This window comes from Poecilia latipinna, unplaced genomic scaffold (assembly GCF_001443285.1).
Source record: "Poecilia latipinna isolate Pla-1442-1.1 unplaced genomic scaffold, P_latipinna-1.0 Scaffold85, whole genome shotgun sequence".
NCBI classification, from domain to species: domain Eukaryota; kingdom Metazoa; phylum Chordata; class Actinopteri; order Cyprinodontiformes; family Poeciliidae; genus Poecilia; species Poecilia latipinna.
Window position 1 is genome coordinate 480,274 of NW_015112701.1, and position 8,685 is coordinate 488,958.

The 8,685-nt window shown below is 42.4% G+C and overlaps 1 long non-coding RNA gene across 1 annotated transcript in view; it reads left to right on the forward strand.

Moving 5' to 3' along the window:
* The first annotated feature begins 1,996 nt into the window (after positions 1-1,996).
* LOC106939378 (uncharacterized) overlaps positions 1,997-8,685 on the forward strand; it is a 16,407-nt gene continuing 9,718 nt past the window's right edge. Inside the window, exons 1-2 of the long non-coding RNA XR_001422828.1 lie at positions 1,997-2,105; positions 3,961-3,965. This is a non-coding gene — a long non-coding RNA (uncharacterized LOC106939378). The remainder of the gene's footprint in view (positions 2,106-3,960; positions 3,966-8,685) is intronic.

Here is an 8,685-nt window from a genome sequence, read left to right on the forward strand (position 1 = left end):
ATTGAAATGAAACACCAGGAAGAGTAAGACAGAAGTTTTGGAGTTGCAAAGCCTCTTTGCATATGGAGGCTGTTTGGTTAGTTGAGCAGGTGATGGAGTTCACCTGCCCCTGGGCCTTTCACCTGTCACAGGACTGAACTCTGCATCCCAAACTTACTATGCTCACCGTCAAGAATGCACCTCTGACCCCACCACTCGGAGTGGGTGTGTGTGTGGGTGGGTGTGTGGAGCAAAAGGGGAGGTACATGGTGTATGGTCAGGATCCAGTTTTCCAACATTTGCAGACCCCCAACGGCTGGATGCAGAAGAGAACTGACTGACCCGAGAGTTTTTGTTTGGATTTCTGTTGCTCTGTGTGTGTGTGCGCATGTGTGCGTGCGTGCGTGTGCATGCGTGCGTGCATGCGTGCGTGCATGCGTGTGTGGGCGTGTGTGTGTATGAGTGTGCATTTGTTTTTAATACCTTGTGGGGACCATTTTCCTGACACTACATTGTGGGGTCCCACTGCTCCCTGTGGGGACCGAAGCCTGCGCCCCACAAGGGGAAACACTGTTTTTGGGTCAGGGGTTAGCACTAAGGTGTGAATTGAGTTTTGGTTAGGGATAGGTATGTAAGGGTTAGAGTTAGGATAAGGATAAGGGTAAGGTTTAGGCTGTAGAAATGAATAGAAGTCAATGGAAAGTCCCCACAAAGGTAGCCACGCAAACATGTGTGTGTGTATGTGTGTGTGTGTGTGTGTGTGTGTGTGTGTGTGTGTGTGTGTGTGTGTGTGTGTGTGTGTGTGTGTGTAAGAAAGAGATCACCTGGGAAAGTCTCTGTCACGTTCGCAAGGAAGGTCATGGAGTTTAAGATCAGAGCAATTTGCATCCATGATTGAAAGTTCATGATGGAAAATCAGCAACACATTTTTTATTTTTTTGTAATTTATTTACCCTTAATGATCTGTTAAAAGAGCATAAATGTGTTTTTTTTTTATTCAAGGAATTTAAACAATTACATTAAATCACTTCATAATGATTTAAGTAGAATGAGTCTCAAAATATGAAAATAAAGTTAGAAAATTCAAAAATATTTAATAATGTAAAACTGTATGACATCATTTTTATTTGAACATGTAAAATTTCATTCGGCATCATAGAATTGTATCATGATGTGTTTGTGTAGCAAATCCTGTAGCATTAGCATTTTTATCATAAGACAACAGAAACACCCTCCATCCATCCATTTTCTTTACCCTTGTCCCTTAGTGGGGTCGGGAGAGGTGCTGGTGCCTATCTCCATCTAACGTACATCAGAAACAAACAAATATAAATAAAAGAATAAACAAAAAAGTAAGCAACAATCAAAATAGTCAAACAACAAAATAAGTCATGTCAATGTGTCTGAAAGGAAGTAGGAAGAAGCATATTCTTATTTAACCTCCTTAGATGAATCCACTGAAGGACCTACTCCTGCCTTTAACTCTGGACTCTAGTAAACATAGAAGCCCCTTCACATCAGAACCCTACACAGGTTCTTCTGGAGGTTTCTCTCTCCAGAGTACATAGATACTCTGGAGTACAATAGGGGAGTACATGTAGCATATTGCTACATGTATGCGTGGTACCAAAGTCAATAACACAATTCAATCAACTGTTCATCGTCGCTGCCTGCTCATCCAGGAGGAACGACTGCTGCAAGTCCATGATTTCATGAAATCTGCTGGGATTTCTGAGACTTTCTAACCCCAGAAAAAGGTCACCCAAAGAAACATTTACACACCAGACATGTTGGTTCTGTGAGGTAGACTTTGAATCTGTCTCTGTAATGGATTGAGTTGATTTTTTTTTTGTGACGATATTTGATGGTAAATGGCAATGTAAACGCACACTAAGCAGAACTGAATTGTAGCCGTTATTGTATGTGTGTTGATACACTTTACAGTTGTACATGATAATGAAGCTTCAGTTCAATAAAAAAGTCAAACTCTAAATATCTGGGTTTTTAGCTTTGATTTAAAGGAACTCTGTTTCTGCGTATTTGCAAGTTTTCTGGAAGTTTGTTCCAGATTTTGGAGCACAGAAGTTAAATGCTGCGTCTCCATGCTTGGTTCTGCTTCTGTTGATGTTTACACAACACCAGCAGACCTCTAATGTATTTCATTGTTAAGCCATTCAGGGATTTATAAACTAACGATGGTATTTTAAAGTCTATTCTCTGAGCTAGGACTGGTGCAATGTGCTCTACCTTCCTGGTTTCAGTGATCTTGTGGCGTGAGCAGCTCCACCGCTGAACAAACTGCAGTGACCTCAGAGCTCATCCTTGTCTCTCATTACTAAAGCACGAACAGGACTGATGTGTTCCTGCCCGGGCTCCCTCCCCATCAGCGGCGAGGCTGAGGTTCTGCGGATGAGGCTGAGACAAAGCGAGCGTAATTCCTCGGTTCAGGTTTCACACTGCGGTCACCGTGGGGAGGTGGAACGGCTGGGAGAAAGTGGGGATTGTGGGGAAATGAGTGAGGATAAAGAGCCGAGTCCTGCGGTTTGTCTGACCGCAACACAAGAGCATCTTTTCCCTCCTTGTTTTTCGCCCCCCTTTAATCCCAGGCCTCTTCCTCCTCCTCGCCTACTCCGAAGAGGAGGAGAAGGAGGAGGAAGAAGACGACAACAGGGCAAGGTCTGCAGAGACGACTGGAAGCTTCACACAGCATACCATGAGAAATGTAATTAAAAACTCACAGTTAATTGGCTTTTTACATGATAAAGCGCCATCGCCTCATACACGAGAGCCTCTCGTTGCCACAGGCCTGGCCCATAGTAAAGCAAACACGCAGCTCATGCAGGCCCTTTGTTGTTGAATTTTCAGAGCTAATCATCTTATACTTAATCTGAATTTCTGGTTGGGTCTTAGAAGAGCTTTCAGTTCCTCATAACTATTCATATAAAGCAGAAGAAGATGGCTCAGGGAACAATCAGTTTTAGTCTGAACTTGATGTGGGTGCTCCGTGTTTCTAATGCTGATTTTATTGGAGGTTTTTCCTCTGTGGAAAAGGAAGATTACAACTGCCAAGGATTTTGCTATTGAATGTGTTTTGTATTTTCTGAGCAACTCACTTTGTTCATATTGCATGTTTGGTGGGGGCATTTCTGAAGAAGAAAATCAACCTTACGCATCCATATCCTGCCAGAATTAGCCTTGCCATTTCCTTCCTACGTGATTCCACATGATTTTTGTCTCTCTTCGGTGTTCCTCTTGATTTTTCTCCCATTAACTCAAATTCTCTCCATTAGAATTTCAACTGAGCCAACCAGCGACCAGAAGGAGAAATTGAGAACGATAACATTGATTTTCTGTGCTGTTTTACAATTGAAATCTGCCTGTAGTCAATGTTAGTGATTGGGTAAAATTTAAGACTTCAGCAGAGTTCACACTGTTAATGCACACCTCCAGTTTTCTTGCTAACTGACAAAAACAAAAACACAAGAAGAAGAAGAGTCCATGCCTCCAGGAAGTAAACATTTCTGAATAGCCAAGGGACCAACACCTCAGTACGAAGCAAAGCGTAGAACAGGAGTCTGTTTTTTCTCAGGCTAACATTTTGTAAGATAAAATAAGAATGACTCTCCTCCTCTCTATTTTGAAATATATTGAAATACCTTTTCTTCTCCAGAAACATTCAAAGGAAACCTTTGTTGTTTTCAGTCTAACTCCTCCATCTCTGACTGGTTGCACTTGTTTCAGTCAAGTTTATATTGAATAAGGTGTTTGAGTCCTTTCCCTTTATTGTCCTGTTTAAGGTTCAGAGATGCAGTATAATACAAGGCCAGATTACAGTTATCAAATGCAAACAGGTACAAAGAGCATCATTTCCATCAGAAATAAGACATGTCTGGCTGACTAATGAAACTAATTGGAGTGTTTAACCATTGGTACCATGACCAAGCCTGAACTCAAATGTGAAGCATGGGAGCAAACACAAAGGCAGAGTCTCCCACCAGATAATTTAAAGTGGTAGTATTATGTATTTTCCAGGCACATAGTGCCATTTTTATAACGTAATAAAGTAACTATTAAATCAGTTGTTTAAAAAATGCTTTATATATCAAATATGACTTAAAAGAAATGCTACCTTGTTATTTAACACCTTGAAATTGGGCCTCTGTCTCTTTAAAAACTTGTGCTCTCTATTAAGTCATCACATCACTTCTCTATAACCCTTTAACAACGTTTTTAACTGAGAAGTAGCTCCTATAACGAGCTCAGAGGATGTGCAGTTCCACCAGAGGTTTGCTAATTGCTGCTGGCTAGTCTGAAGGAGTCGAGTCAGGGAGTCGTAGAAAAAGGCTGCTCTGTCAGGCAGAAGCTCAGAAACTCAGAAGCTGCAGCTCTGAGGCGGAGCTGAGTCCCAGAAGGCGGGGCTAGGTCCACTCAGGCGTTTTGCTCAGTTGAATGGTTGCCATGGAGATTAAAGGATTTCTCAAACATGCATGAAAAAATTGAGGCAACACTCCATGTAGGTTTTTGATGACTGAATAACATATATAAAGCTAAAAAAATTTTTTTAAAAAAAGTCGATTTCACACACCTGAAAATCACTGAGACGTTTTCTAACTCAACACGACTCTGTTGAGGATTTCTCTGTTAGCTTCCACACATTCGATTCGCTCTTTGGCTTCAATCTTCCAGATTATTCTAAAAGCGGTTAAGCTCACTCAGTGAGCGCTTTGTTCACAAACAGACTCGAGGAGTTGAAAGGACAGCCTCGTGTCACAGGATTGCATCACGCCGCTCCAATATCACTTCTTCCATTATAGTGGTAACCTGTTAATGTGTGAGCAGCTCATTCTTATTGCTTTTTACACCTGAGCATGTGGCCTGCAGCGTCCTCGCCGAGGCCTCGCACACAGGATCTCAAAGTCCACCTCACCGCCACCTAAGCGCACTGGTCAGAAGCAACTCCACGGCTCTCATTGGCTGACCAATCCCGGAACTGTGAGCGCCGCCATTGGCTGCGTCCGTCGTCCACACCCTGACCTGTGCGGTTCCGAGGAGCGGCTCAGGTAGGTGTGGACGGCAGGAAGAAGACAAAGGGCACGCAGGGAAGAAGATATCAGCTTGCTGCAGGCCCTGGCGTGCCGCATTCTGCTCCGTATATCACCTTACCTTGCATAATTGGGTCCATTATGGCGCTAACCGTGGCGCCCAGCGTGCTGAGCTGATCGGAGATGTTACCGGTCCGCTGCGTCACTCTGTTATTTTTTCTCTCCTTGGGTCTCTGCGGACAGAAGCGGGCCGAGGGGAGGGGGGCGGGGGGGCTGCTGTCCTCACTTCCTCCTTCTTCTCAATCAAACAATGGTAATTGGTGGTAGTGGGCGTGTGTGCATCTGGCGCAATAACCTCACCACCACCACCACCACCCTTTACTCTTACCCCTTCATCTCCCCAGCCCCCCACCCTGTTGAAAGCTCATTAGCGGACCTGCTGTTAATGAGCTATAGTGGGATCACACAACTTCATTTTCATTTAGGAGGGCTGGGCTTCAGACCAGAGATGCTGCTGTAGCCTGTTATTTATTTATTTTTTTTGTGCCCCTTAGAATGGAGTCACCAATTATCCCAACCCCTTGATACACACCCCTCCCCCCCCCCCCCCCCCAAAACCGCAAAACGAAAACCCCCCCACTCCCCCTCCCCTCCCTCTGGTACAGTCACGCATCCTGAGAAATCCCCGTCACTCCTGTCCCATCACAGCTTGCGTGAACTGAACTACAAATGCATTCAGCAGGAGCAGCAGTAGTCCGGCGCATGGTGCCGCTTCCCACCCCACCCCACTGGGGTGGGAAGCTGGGTGAGCTGCGGTACAATGTTTGGAGATGAAGCCCTGCAACATCAGACGGATGTAAACAAGGACTGAGGGTCCCTAATCCAAACATCTACATTAAAAATTAAAAAGTCAGCACTGAGCGCGGTCCTCTGAGAAAGAGCCCCTCCTCACACGACTTCCCAGAGAGGAAACCGTTCCAGCAGAGGCTTCCAGAAGTATTCATCAACTTTCACATTTTAGTCACTTTCCAAAAACAAACTTTTTTTTTATTTTATGGGATTGTATGTCTACGACAGACTTGCAACCTGTCCAGGGTGACCCCACCTCTCGCCCGGAACGTTAGCTGGAGAGGCACCAGCAACCCTCCCGACCCCACTAAGGAACAAGGGTGTAAAGAAGATGGATGGATGGATGGATGGATGGATGGATGGATGGATGGATGGATGGGACCGACAAAAATAATGTGAGCTGAAAGGAAAATAAAACAAGGTTTTAAGCTTTATTGGGGTTTTTTTGTTTTTGTTTTTTCAATTAAAATTTTGAAACGTGTTATCTGAATTCATATTTAACCCCTTTTACTCTGATACCTCAAAATAAATTCCAGTGTCGTTTCCTCCAGAAGTCATTTGTAAAGTCCCACCTGATCTGCGTGTCATTTAATCTCAGTATTAAACTCTGAAGGCCGCCGAGATTTGTTAGGGAGCATTAGACAATTTCATGAAGACCAAGGAGCAGTAAGAGAAAAAGTGTTAGGTTATACACAATATCCAGAGATTTACAGATATCACAGAGAACTGCTCAGTCTGTGATTTAAAAATAGAAAAAGTACAAACAAGTCATAGTTGTTGACGCAAGTTAGACAAGCAGCCAGGAGGCCTGTGGTAACGGGAGGAGCTGCATCAACAGCTCAGGTTGGAGAATCGGTTATTTGGGGTACATTTCAGTTTGACAGGAAAGTCATTTCTGAAAGAAAGCAAATATAGGACCCATTTGTAGTTTGCACAAGTCATGAAAAGGACATAGCAAACTGGTAAAAGAACTTTCTCTGGTCCAATGAGGCCAAACTTCAACGTCTGGGTTTGTATGCAAAACGTGTGTTGAGGATGGTGAAGTCTGCACGTTAGGATGATGTGTGAAGCATGGCAGTGGCAGCGTCAGGCTGTGGGGATGCTTTCCTTCATCGAGGACATAGAAGCTCGTTAAAAGTATAAAAAGATGGATGGAGATAAATACAAGACAATGTTCGAAGAAATCCTGCTAAACGTTTGAGACTGGGACAGAGGTTCAAAAAATAAATCCAGCGCCACAATAGAATGGCTTAGATCGCAACATATTCATGTGCTGGAATGTCCTAGTCAAAGTCTACACCCAAACTCAACTGAGAAGGTAAATTGATGGTTCAGATGCTCTCAAAGTAACATATGGTTGATTTCTACTTACTTTTGACATTTTTAATTCTTGAACACTTATTTTACTTCTAGTTACGATTATACAGTTAAAATACTAAAGTCTGCAACAAACTGTGGAAAACTTAAGGAGTCGTGGTTCAACAAATGACTACTGAAAATATGAAAATAAATAAATAAGAGACCCAACAAGAGAATATACTTAACCTCAATTCTTTATTGAGGTTTTGTCTAGAAGGCAATAACAAAATTACATCCTTTTACACAGACAGTCACTTTTGGGCATAAAAAGAAAGGAGTCAGCCATGCTGGGGGAAAGTGAGTATCATGTAACAGGAGCAGGCAGGTATCCACAACAAGAACAGCAAGAAAATATGTACAACATCATCCCTGAACAGTTACACTGCGATCATTCATTAATCATTTTTTAAACAAAATGCACAAACGTTTTTAATGACCTGAATGTATTCAGAGGTCAAAAGATTGATGAAAAACAAAAAAAATAAAAGTAGACAAATTCATTGAGGTTTTACTGTGAAAATAAGCTGATTTTAAATGTTTTTAGATCAACTTGGATTTAAAAGTGGTCACAAATAATAAACACAAACTCAACATACTGATTATGACTATTGATGCTAATTTCCACACCCTCACACCCCTAAGTGCTCGCTTGGTGGGCTCACGTTCCCCGGCAGTGAAACAAAACGACCCGCCAACATGCAGCAGCCATAAATTAGGAAGAATTCAAAGGCGGACAACAGAAATTACGCAAACGGCTACGAAACATGCACGAGTTTCACGTGGCCGCCCGGCACTTTTAACCAATGTAAACAACGAAAGAGAGAAATTACCATCACAACAGTACAGAGGGGGGAAATGATACACACCCGTTTCATATGTATGCAAAAGTTGCTGGCTTTTATATATATATATATATATATATGCATAGAAACTAATCTTACAAAACATCAGCAGATGAGACTTTAAAGTCTCTGTATTCACATTTATAAAAATTAGAAAAGCAAAGACAAAAAGGTTCCATGTGCAGTGGAGATAAAAAAAAAAAATGAAGTCCACACATCCTGGTGAAATACCAAGATTTTAAGATTCTAAAAATGATTATTATTTTCTTACCAGAAAATAAACAACTGATATAAAGTGAAAACGTATGATAAATAAGTTGCAATAAACTGGATGCATTAGTGTGAAGCACTTTTTAATTAAGTCACACCTGACACTAATTATAGAGATCGACTGTAACTGAAGCTCAGCTGGTCAAGCAGGAGTTTCATGACGCCCTTCAGCTGAAGTCACAGTTTGCAGATCTGATTATACAAATGTATCAGTCAGGAGAAGGGCACAAAAACAAGTTGGAATCTATCCAAAACTATTCACAACTGGGGGGGGGGGGGGATAAATTATTTTGCCTGGAAATTATTGGAGCCCAAGGTTGATTTTGGTCCAGATGCTGCCAGCA